The 12,771-nt window shown below is 35.7% G+C and overlaps 1 pseudogene; it reads right to left on the bottom strand.

The window, feature by feature from the left end:
• Window positions 1-11,325: 11,325 nt before the first annotated feature.
• On the bottom strand, window positions 11,326-12,474 carry LOC140509224 (mRNA export factor-like; annotated as a pseudogene).
• Window positions 12,475-12,771: the final 297 nt, after the last annotated feature.

The following is a 12,771-nucleotide window of genomic DNA, read 5'->3' as shown; positions in this document are numbered from 1 at the left end:
GGGTAATTAGAAGTAAACACTTTTGAGAAAGGGCAGGATTCAAAGATAGAATAGAATAAATTGGAGGCAGCATAGGTGTGAGGGAGAATATAGTTAGTCTTTCTCAACATGACTGCTGTGGAAATGTTTTGCATGACTACACATATATGACCTATATTGAATTCCTTGTCTGCTCAATGGGGATGAGTTGGGGAGGGAGGAAGAGAGAGAAGTTGTAACTAATAATTTTAAAAAAATGAATATTAAAAATTGTTTTTCATGCAACTGGGAAGTAAGACATACAGGCAATGGCATAGAAATCTATTTTGCTCTTCAAGAAATTGAGAGGAAAGGTATAAGAGAAGGGAGGGCTATGATGGAAGGGAGGGCAAATTCCAGGAAGGGGTAATAGGAATGCATGCTCTCTTTGATTGGGTGGAGGGGAGAGATGGAGAGAAAATTTGGAACTCAAAATCTTGTGGAAGTGAATGTTGAGAGCCATAAATTAATTAATTAATTAATTTTAAAAGATGATGTGTATATATGTATGCATATATATGTATGTATGTACATAGATAGATAGATAGATAGATAGATAGATAGATAGATAGATAGATGGATACATACACACATAAATCTCATCATGGACCACTTTGGCAGTGTGGTGAAGTCCATGTTTACCTTCTCAAAATAAAATTTTTAAATGCATAAACAAAAATCTCTACTCACAACTCCTAATATATCCATGCAAAAGATTCTTGATGTAATAATGTGTGGTCCTTCATGGACAGAGGTCATATATCTGATGTAGAATTTTCAGGGTATGTACTCTTTGTACCTTTTCCAGATTTAGTGTGTAATCAACACATACTTTCTCATCTGTGAACCTATGGGTCTCACCCCAGACATGTGTGGTACAGCGCATGAGGGTGAAGTGTGCTGGCTATACCATTGAAATCATAATCCATTATATTCTCTACATAAGCACCATTCTGTACCAGACTCAGCCAATGCAACTGAATTAATAAGACTTGAGTTAATAAGATCAACTCCTAAGAAGTTACTTACATTTATTTGTTTGCCTGCTACTACTAACAAGTATTTAGAAAATATTAACCAACAGACTACTTTAACTAATGTCAGTCACTGAGACATCACTGGATATGATATGTGTAAGATTTTAAAATTACCAAAGAGCAAAATAAGGTAAAAAGGTATAAAAGATCAGGGAGGAATTTACAAATGAGCTTAAAACCTATAGAAATGTTATGCAAAATTGCTGTGTTTACCACAAATTGTAATGGTTATCAATAGAATACTAAAAGTTCTCAGGTATGACATTTACCAGCTCACAGGAAATATCACTCTTGTCACAGTTTGAGTTCCTCCTCCAGACAGTAGTCTAGGAAAATCTTGTTACTCTTTACAAGACATAAGGAAGCTGCATAATTTGGAGTGGTGACCTTCTAAAATTTTTGTTTGCCATAACCCCTCAGCACAAAATTTTTGAGCAAGCACCCCTAAATCTGCATATTTATTTGTTTATAAATTATATATGTTTACTCTCATACAAACAACTATGTGCATTATTAAACTTAGAAAAAATTTTTTAAAAAGATGAGATAAGGTTAAATAATATTGCATCCTAAAAACAATAAGGAGCCAATGGAATATATGAAATAATGGAGTGACATTCTCAGACCAGCAGGCAGCAGCCATTCTCTTGGCAACTGCTTGTAGAATGAATAGGAGTAGAGAAAGAATTTTGGCAGGGAAACAAATAAGAAGACCATAGTCCGGGTGATAAAAGCCTGAACTGGGGTGGTGGCTGTGTGGGTAATGAGAAGGGCACAGATGCAGCAAATTAGATGGAAGGAGGCACAATGAGATTGAATGATTGATTGTATTTATGGAATGGAGGTAAACTGAGATGTTGAAGGTAATACCAAGGTTTTAAAGGCCTTGGTGACTAGAAGATTGGTGAAGCCCTTGAAAATAACAGAAGTTTGGGTGAGTTTTGAAGAGGAAGATGATATAATGATACATGTGATCCCTATCACAATCTATCCATGCCTGCTTATTCTGTATGACTCAATGTGTCCCACTCAAAAAAAAAAAGAAGAACTGGGCCTCTTGCTCATGGCATCACCACCCCAAAGTACGGAGAGCAGAGTCCACCAAGGGCCACCATATGTGGAATTTTCCCAGTGTTACATGCACAGATGCTATTGTTTGGTAGATTGAAATTATAACTTCCCTGAGAGGAACTGTCCTGTTCATTACAGGAGGAGATTAGGAGTGACGAAATGTTGAGAGATGAATGTAAAAGTAGTTGTGAAGACTAACTTTATGACTGACTTTACTATTGAGGGTGGTACTCAGTAATTCTTTCCATCCTCTGATTGGTTATGTCACATGCCTTAGTGTAAGACCATGGACTACTAGGGTGATACTCCCATTTTGGAGACCAGAAGACATTTAGGTTCTAGTCTCAGCTCAGTCTTTGAATAACTGAATCATCATCCCTCTCTCTGTATACTTAATAACCTTGAACAAGTCACTTTGGTTACTAGTTTCCTCCTTCAAATGGAGAATATTGGTAGGATAATGTGCTGTTAAAAGATACGAAAGTCATTTGAAAAGCACCAAACATCTTTCAAGTGAAGATATTACTGTTCTTGTTGTCATTGTTAAAAAACGTGAGGGGTAGGTGAGGAATACTGAAAGGTACAGCAATCAGCATCCACCAATGGGAAAATTCAATGGTTATTTAGTACAGGTAAATGAATAAAACTGATATTACATAAAAAATAACGTTTACTCAGATTCAAAAAATCTAATGTACAAATATCAGATGGGAATGTGTGGCCTGACAACATTTCCTGTGAAAATGTTCTGGATGATTAAATGGATTCCAAATCAATACTGGAACATGATGGCCAAAGATTCTAACGTAATCTTAAGATTTATTGCTGAATCATTTCCAGAATAAGCAAAGTGATTATCTGTATTCTCTTCTGGACATCTGGCACATTTTATATATCTTTGAATTACAAAAAGGATGGGAGAAATGGGAAATGTCAGCATTCCACACAAGAGATCAGGGCACCATGAAGACCATGCAAGGTTCAACTGAAGAGATTGGGGATGTTTAGTCTGGAGAAGAGAAAGTTTGAGTAGTGGTGTTAGAGGTGGAAGTGCCATGATATATTATTTCAAGTCCTCACTTTCTAGGAATGTATCAAATTTCACATATGACCTAAGTTAGGCGATCTAAATTTTGTGTGAAAAAAAGATGATTTCTGATAGGTGAAAAGATGCTGTTGATAATGGTGGTGATGTGGGTGATGTGTTCGACACCCCTTAAATGTGTTTTTCTCTCTACACTGTAATTACATATTGAAAGATAGTGCTTTTAAGATTGTCCTTCTTCTATCTCTTTTATATGCTTTCTCACTTATAGTCTTGTCACTCGCTATCTTGAATATGTATGGTTAGCTCTCCCTGGATGCCTAACTCAATTCTAAGCTCCTCAAGGGCAAACAATGTGTCTCTTTCCTTTTCTTTTACCAGTTTCTATCAAAGTAGTACACAATAAGTATTCAATGTCTGCTAATATTGATTCTGGTCTTTGTTTCATAATATAGATCACCCTCACTCATATCAGAAGACTTCTTTCATTACAATCCCTTCCATTTTGTACTCTTTACTGTGTGCAGGCCCTTCAAGGTTTTGAATTGCAATAGGCTACCTGAGACCTTATACAAGAGTTACTAGTCATAAGAATTACAGTGCAACAACTAAGAGCTACAGTTTCCAGGGAAGAAATCAACATTTCAAGCACAGTGAATCAGTTTCAAGGTAAAAAGAGCTTAGTAGAATAATCATCTATCTTTCCCCCAATGTTGATAATGTGAGGGGCTGGTTGACTTGTTTGTGAGCTTATTTCGGAGATACTAAATTTGATTAGAGTGAATTCTCCCTCTGGGTGCTTTTTGTAAGCCATAAAGCAGAGCTCTGCTAACTACCATTAGAAAGTCAAAATCTATAAATAAATTTGGGACTACAGGAAACAACAAGGGGCAACGGTAAGCATTTTATTATTCAATACATTTGGTTGCTGGTGGCATAGCTACTTATTCTGAGAGATCCATGTCCCTCTAAACCAAGCAAGCATTTAATATCTAACACTTTATAGCTCTTTTCAGAGGAACAAATATTCTTAGGCACTTTAACCAATAAAGAATATAGATCTTCATAGAAAATATAAAAATAAATGCAAAATATAAATAATTGAGAAGAGATATGGGTACTTCTTGGCTCAGGAGGGAGGGTAACATAGCCCATTGATGTAGGAACATTGCAGCTTTTTCATCCTTTATGCTGTGACTTTAGCAGGCAAATATCCCATGTATTCCCTTTTATTTTTAATTTAAAAAAATACATGTTTAATGAGGCATTTATATCAGGTAGTGCAGTCTGGCACATGACTCCAGGTAAAGCCATGAACAACTAGTCTGAGGTTTCAATTCTGATAGGCAAATGTTGGAAAAACTGAGGAGGAGTTTAGCATGTCACAGCCCCCAAAACAAATTTTAATGTTGATCAGTAAGACTGAGAGATGTGAAACCAACTTCCCAAATGGAAACTAAAATTAAGACTGAGCACTTGGTATGCTGTCGCATATCATTAATACTGTTTAAATTCAAGGTTGACAGTGGTTGGTTATAGGGAGATAAGCAACATTCAAAATAGTCTGGGAGTTTGAACTCCATTTTCTCTCTTCTTTTGTTGTAGTTGAGATGTTTCAGTCATGTCTGACTCTCTGCGACCCCATTTTTAAGCATATCCAAATAAACGAGGTTAACCTTTCTCACTCTACTATATCCCTCTTTCATTATCTCTCTTCCTTTACCTCTATTTTTTCCCATATCAACACTCTACTCCAAAGTAGTGGCCATGCCGGTAATCTTACAGTATAATTTGGAAGAGACAATATAGCCACAACATAATTTTTTTAAAAAACCTAATGGTTTATATTGATATGTGACTTCAGCTTTCACAGAGTATTAGATTTAGAGTCAGGTAATCCGAGTTCACATCTCTGCTCAGTTTCTTAAAATAGTGTGATCATCAGCAAATTCCTTAATGACCCAGAGTCTCAATTTTCCATCTAATTGGATATAACAATAATAATTACACTATTTAGATGAACAACTTAGGAAAGTGTTTTGCAAATATGCCACATAAATGAATTACATGATTTTTGTTCATTCATTCATATATATCCAACTCTTCCTGATCCCATGGACCATAGCATATCAAGCTCTTCTATCATCTACTATCTCCCAAAGTCTGTCCAAGTTCATATCTGTTGCTTACATGATACTTGATCTCATTCTTTTCCATCCCCTTCTCCTTTTGCTTTCAATCTTTCCCAACATCAAGGTCTTTTCCAAGGTGTCTTGTCTTCTCATTATGTGGCCAAAGAGTATAAGCTTTAGTATTTGTCCTTGCAATGAGTAGTCTGAATTAACTTCTTTTAACTATTTACTGATTTGATTTCCTTGCTATCCAAGGGACTCTCAAAATTCTTCTCCAGTGCCACAATTTGAAAGCATCAATTCTATGGAGCTCAGTTTTCCTTATAGTCTAACTCTCACAACCATACCTTCCTACTGGAAAAACCATAGCTTTGACTATACAGAGCTTTGTTGAAAACCTGATGTATCTGTATTTTAATATGCTGTTAGATTTGTTACAGCATTCCTTCCAAGGAAAAATATAATCACTGTAGTCACCATGAGGTGGTACAGTGATCTATCACTGCTTCGTTTTTTTCCCTCCATTTGTCAGGAAGTGATGGGACCAGTAGTGAACATCTTAGCTTTATTTGATGTTAAGCTTCAAACCAGCTTTTATACTCATCTCTTTCACACGCATCCAGACTCTTCTTTATTCTTTTTTTTTAGTTTTCTGCCATCAAAGTAATATTGTCTGTATATCTGAGATTATGGATATTTCTCCCAGCAACCTCAATATCAGCCAAGGTGACAATAGACAGCCTTGTTTTACTCCTTTCCCAATCCCAAACCACTAAGTTGTTCCGTGTTTGGTTCTTCTAATTGCTGCTTCTTGACTTACACACTAGTTCCTCAGGAGACAAGTAAGATGATCTAGCATTCCACTCTCTTTGAGGATTTGCCATGATTTGTTGTGATCCACAACAAAGTCAAAGACTTTAGTCAATAAAGCAGTAGTCGATTTTTCTTATCTCTGGAACTGACATGCTTTCTCCCTAACCCAGCAGATCTTTACAATTTTGTTTCTAGTTCCTTTGCTTTTTCAAAAAACTGCCTGCATTTCTGGCAATTCTTTCTTCACATGTTCCTTAAGTCTAACTTATATAATTTTAAGCATAGTTTTGAAATTATGTAAAATCAATGCAACTGTTTGGTTATTTGAATATTTTTTGGCATTGCCTTTCTTTAGGATTGAGAAATAAACTTTTTTTTCAATTTCTCTAATAAATAAATTTTCCAATCCAGTGGCCACTGTTGAGTTTTCCAAATTTGCTGGCATGTTGAGGGCAGTACATTATCAGCATCACCTGTTTAGGATTTTAAACAGCTCAGCTGAAATTCCATCACTTTCATTAATCATAATGCTAGTAATACCTCCTAAGACCCATTTGACTTCATTCCCCGAGATGTCTGCCTCTATATCATGGTGATCTTTCTTGTACAGTCCCTTTGTATATTCTTGGCACCTCTTGTTAGTCTCTTGCACTTCTGTTGAGTCCCTATCTTTTTTGTCTTTAAGATGACCATTTTTCTGCATGAATCATTTGCTTAATATTTCTTATTTTTTTGAAGAGAGATCTCTTGTTTTTCCCATTCTATTATTTTCTTCTATTTCTTTGCATTGCTTGTTTAAGAAAACCTTATCTCTCCTTGCTGTTCTCTGGAATTCTGCATCCAACTGGGAAAGTTCTTCCCTTATTCCTTTGCCTTTTGCTTTCCTCAGCTATTTGTAAAGCCTTCTGAACCAAGGGGCTTGTCTTCTGGTGTCATATCTTTTATGAATTTAATAACACTGTGCACGGGATTTTCTTGGCAAAGATACTGGAGTGACTTGCCATTTCCCCCTCCAGTAGATTAACTTTTGTCATAACTATATGATCTCATGGTTTTCCCTACTTTCTTCAATTAAAATTTTAATTTTTCAGTAATAGGTCACATTGTGCTACAGGTTTTATTTTAACTGATTGAATAGAGATTCTCCATCTTTGACTGCAAAGTATATAATCAATCTGATTTTGATATTGACCATCTGATGATATCCATTTGTAGAGTCATTTTTGGGGGGTTGCTGACAAAACATGTTTGCTATGACCAGAAAGTTATCTTGACAAAACTCCATGGTCTTTGCTCTGTTTCATTTTGTACTCCAAGACAAAATCTTCCTATTATTCCAATTATCTTTTGATTTCCTACTCCATCATTTCAATAACCCCCATTTTTAATGTTATCTCTGATGAGCACTGGCCTCTTTGGCATCAGTGGGTAGAGTATAGAATTGTATTACTGAGATATTGTGCAGTTTGCTTTGGATTTTAACAGATATAATTTTATCATTTTTTGAGATTATCTATCAGTTCTGCTTTTCTTGTTTTTATTTTTTGATTGACTATGAAGGTGACTCCATTTATTCTAAAGGATTTTTGCCCATGGTATTATATAAAATGACACTTGAATTCAATTTACTCATCCCTGTTCATTTAAGTTCACTGATACCCAAGATGCTGATATTTAATCTTTCCATCTTCTTATTGACCGTATCCAGTTTACCTTGGTTCATAGATTCTACATTCCAGGTTCCTTTGCAATATTGATCCTTTTAGCATCAGATTTCTCTTTCATTATCAAGAATATCTGCAGCTAAGCTTGCTTTAGGCTTTGACCTAGCCACCTCATTCTTTCTGGAGCTACTTGCACTTGTCCTCTTCTCTGCCCCAGTAATGTGTTGGATGCTTTCTGAACCAAGGGGTTTATCTTCTGGTGTCTCATCTTTTATCAGTTTCATGACACTGTCCATGGGGTTTTCTTGGCAAAGATACTGGAATGGCTTGCCATTTCTTCCTCCAGTAAATTATCTTGTCAGAACACTCCACAATGACCTGTGATCCTTGGGTGACCCTCATGGTAAAGTTCATAATTTTATGTAGCTAAGAAAGCCCCCTGCCACAACAAGGCAGTGACAAAAATGGTGATGAACATTATTACTGATTTAATTCTTACATCAACCTATAAAATTAATATTATGGTTTTATGGTCGAGGTCACTGAGGTTCAGACAGATCAAGGTCATAAAGTAGCACCAGGGGATATTTAAATCAAAGTCTTCTATTTTTGTGCATAGTGTTTGCCCTTTCTTTTCTTGGCTCTTAAAAAAGGTAGAAGATTTGTAGAAGATATTATAAAATCAGATTAATATTCCTATAAGAACTACTAATATTCAGAGGCCAGTGAGTAAAGAGTTGACTTTGGGATCAGGAAGAATGGCCTCATGTCAGCCCACTGAAATAGACAGGGCTATATAACCACTGGAAAGTTACTTACTTCTCAGTCACCCAAGAAACATGCTAGGTTTATAAGTCAAGGAATATTTGTAGAGAGAATTTCTTCACTATATGTAAAATACCCCAATGATATTAGAAGTTTAGAAGGAAATATACACACATATGTATATGGATGTATGAAAACAGTATTAATGAAGAAAATTATCCATTTCTATCATTACTCATATGTAGATTATCAAAAAGAATAGATTTTGGAACCCTACCAAGAAACTAGTTTCAATAATTTCAGAGAAAAAAATCACTTAAGTTGTCTTGGGCTGTGTTTGTGGTGAAGCAGATTTTATGAGATGGCATTTAAAATGTTAAATGATCCACTTGTTCCACTTTGTGACTGGCTGTTTTGGTATTACATATATATATATATACACACACATGTGCATATGTAATATACAAATTTCCAAACAACACAAAATTTACCTTTGCCATTTCTTTTACACTTTATTCCTTTTTATTCCCTCACTACTGTTAGCCTGATGTACTCCCTCAATTACTTCTTTCTGGACTATTATAATAGTTCACTTAAATGTTTTTCTGCCTTCATGCTCTTCCTCCTTCAGTACTTCCATCCCCCTTTCTATATAATCTACTGATACCAGATATCTTCCTTATTAATATGCCTCATCATATCACTCTTCTGCTAAAAAACAAAACAAAACAAAAATCTTTTGGGTTTCCCTACTGTCTACCAATGAAAGCTCAAGCTGCCCTGCCTGTTGCCAGCTATTCAAAATATTACGTCAATTGAATTTTTTAGCCTTTCTTATACTTCTTTTAGTTATACATGCTACAATCCAGTTAAACTGGGATTCATCTGTCCCCAGAATATGCTCTGTATTGCCTTATCTTTAACTTTGTGCATCTTGTAAATAGCTGTGAAGAAATATGGGCACTTCATCATTCAGGAGGAAGTGTACTTTCGTATATTGGAGAGGAAACCTTACCCCTCACTGGATGACAATCTTTTCACATCTTTACATGCTCAATTCCTTTAAAACCCAACTCAGATACTATCTTCATAATGAATTGCGCATCTATCTGATAGAACATGTTTTAACTTCTTTAACGTAATTCATTTTATTATAGATAATATGGTATCTGCAGAATCAAAAAGACATCAGAAGTAATGTAATCTAATACTTATATTTTATGTATGTGGAAGCTGAGGCACATTCAGATTAAGTGACTTACCATGTTTATATAGGTAATGACTATCAGTGCCAGAATTAGAACTCAGGTCTTCTGACATCAGAACCAATGGTTTGTTTGCTTGTTTTTCCACTGTAGTACCCTACCTCTCCAGTTCATGTGCTACTGTATTTATGCGTTATCATGTATAGCCACATGAATCTTTATCTTTCCCTCCAATGACCTACAAACTTCATGAAAACAGTGACTATTAATTGCCTAAACTTTGTACTCCTAGTAAGTATCAAAATGTGATGTATATAGTAGGCACTTTAACACCTCTTCTATAATTTGGATTGAGTTAATTTTTTTAAAAAAAGAAAAGGCAGACAAGCATTAAAAGAACAACTCTCACTTCCCCTGGCTAAGGAATGCATTTGTCAATAAGCTTATAATTGACCCTACAAGAAACCAAAATATCACATTGTTTATACCAGTTTATTTCTCCGGAGGAAAAGTAATAGCAGATTTAGATGATTTGCAAGCTAATTGTAAGACCTAGAAATTTTTGGGAAAGTGATTGAAGTGTTAGTTGAAATAGAGAATTAGGAGATGAGATGATTTGTCTGCCAATTCAATAAACACAGCTGGTCTTCCCCTTCCTACACACAGTCAGTCCCCAGATGTTGCTGTTTTAGTAAAACCCAGAACACATGTTCCCAGACACCACTCTCCTCATTAGTACATTTTTGGGGAAGACTTTACCCATTTGTTCCTCACTAATTCACATAAACAGTGTTCTGTGGCAGCTGTCTGGTGTCCAAAATGATTTTCAGAAAGTGTTATTTTAGTGTGTGTGTGCATGTGTGTGTGTACATGTGTGTGTGTGTGTTTAATTCAAAAGACATTTTCATAGGAACTTCTGATTAGTTTCCTGTGAGACATTCTTCATTGTTCAAACTTTAGGATAGGGAGGTTGATTTGGAAAATTAGAAATTACCTATTTCTAGGCATAGTTAAGTTTCTGCTACAAGAAAATGGCAAAAGCAAAATCAAAACAAACAAACAAAAAACAATAGCCTTCCAAAATAATCCCACCTCAGAAATAAGCCAGACACCAAAGTTTTTTAACCCAGAAGCTTAAAATATATTGGATGAGGCTGAAAAAGAATCAGGCTTTGCTGATATACAAATTTGAATTATCTGCTATCATGAAAACAGTGGTAATAACAAAAAGAGTAAATTCTTTGTTTTGAGGCTTTTTGGCACTTTTGAAAATAGTTTATTACAAAACATGATGGAGCCTTTATAGATTGTATCCCAATCTCTCATAACTCACACACCTTGAAGATTGTAAAATACCAATGCAAATGCCCATACAAATCTGAGCTGTACAGTACTTTCAATCCTCTTAAATTTTTAGAGCAGTTTGTCAGGCAGTGTTATAGTGGAGTTGAAACAGCCAAGTCACTTTGTGGACATCTGGCATTCTTGCAAGTAGCATGATTCAAATGGTTTTCTCCAATGGATCCTAATAATATAATAGCTGTTGAGAATCCACCATATTATAGTGATCAAAACCATACTGGGGCAAAGAAGAACAATCCAGCTCAACAAATGGTTTTGTAATCGTTACTTCTTATTTCTAGGCTTTAACTCTTCCTCTGCCTTATGTAGAAAAATGTAATTTTTGCTTAGAGTATTATAAAATTCATATTTCTTTTACCAGTCATAACTAGAGGCATATGTAAATATGTTTCCATTGTGGTTGAAATAACAAACTGAAATTGATCTAATTGTTCTGAAGCTTTTAGTTTTGTCCATGCATCTTTGTCCCAAAAGCTGAATCTACCATCAGATCCTACAGTTGCAAGGGTTTCAGGAACAGGATGAAATACTATTCCATTCATAGTATAGATATCTTGAGGAGCTAAAGTATTAGTTCCATTAGAATGATGACATTTAAAGGTGAAGTTATCTTTGTCAGGATTTGGTGGATTAATATAATGAATAGCAACTTACTTCAATAGTTCCCAGAGCAAAACCAGTAGGATTATTCTGTTTGTCTTTAAAAATGGCAATAGAATGATGCTGATGTGTAAGAGGAGATTCTATTCTAATTTCAGAAGGATGAATCTCTAACTGATAAACTATATAAGTCTTCTCTCAGCAGTAACTACAGCTGCCACAGGATATACCACATCAGCACAGTAACATCTTTCAGGCAGTTGCAATGTCATCATAGGACTTGGTGACCATGTGTCCCAAAACTTTAAAGTTTTATCCCAGATTCCTGTCATCACACAGTTTTAGTTTGGTGCTTTGATCCAATGTAGTTTTCACAGGAGCCTCATGCTGTTCAATCTGTGTAGCCTGGTTACTTTCGAGGCCTCACACTTTGGCAATTTTATCACAAGATGCTGTAAATACTTTACTCCTATCCTCACTACAACACACATCAAGTATAGGCCCTGTATGTATCTGCTGGGTTTTTGGAATGGCTTGTCCATTATCCTGAACTTCCCAACATTGAACGTCTTTGGCTCAGAGTACTGCAGTAAGAAAGTTTCATGGCAATGTAGGTTGGCTAAACGAAAGACATCCAATACTGTCATCAGGAAAAGGTGTAACTTCAATATCCTTCATAGGACTGTGATTATTTGCTGCTGTGCTACCAAACATGCTTGTCCCATTAGTTCCAAAACCTGAGGTTGTTCTAAACAAGCTCATTTTGGTCCTGAGAGCTTGAACCTCACCTGGGCAACAGGAAGAATCAGGAAAATCTCACCCTGTGTCTGTTGCAAAGGAAGAGAAAGGCAGGAACCTGAAGTAAATACTATCTCCTAGGATTCCCTACTACTCTGAGGCCTCCAAAAATATGGGGCTCTCAAAGAACCATTGACAATGCATGTACCTGTTTTGAGTTTTAACTTTGTCTTTTGGCTAAATCTCAAAGGTAAGTATATTAATGAAGCCTAGAAAACTATAGATTTGGAGGTATATAACCAAAGATCACCTTTGAACCTG

The sequence above is a fragment of the Notamacropus eugenii genome, chromosome 5, assembly GCF_028372415.1.
Source record: "Notamacropus eugenii isolate mMacEug1 chromosome 5, mMacEug1.pri_v2, whole genome shotgun sequence".
NCBI lineage: Eukaryota > Metazoa > Chordata > Mammalia > Diprotodontia > Macropodidae > Notamacropus > Notamacropus eugenii.
This window is presented reverse-complemented; position numbering and strand designations above follow the sequence as displayed.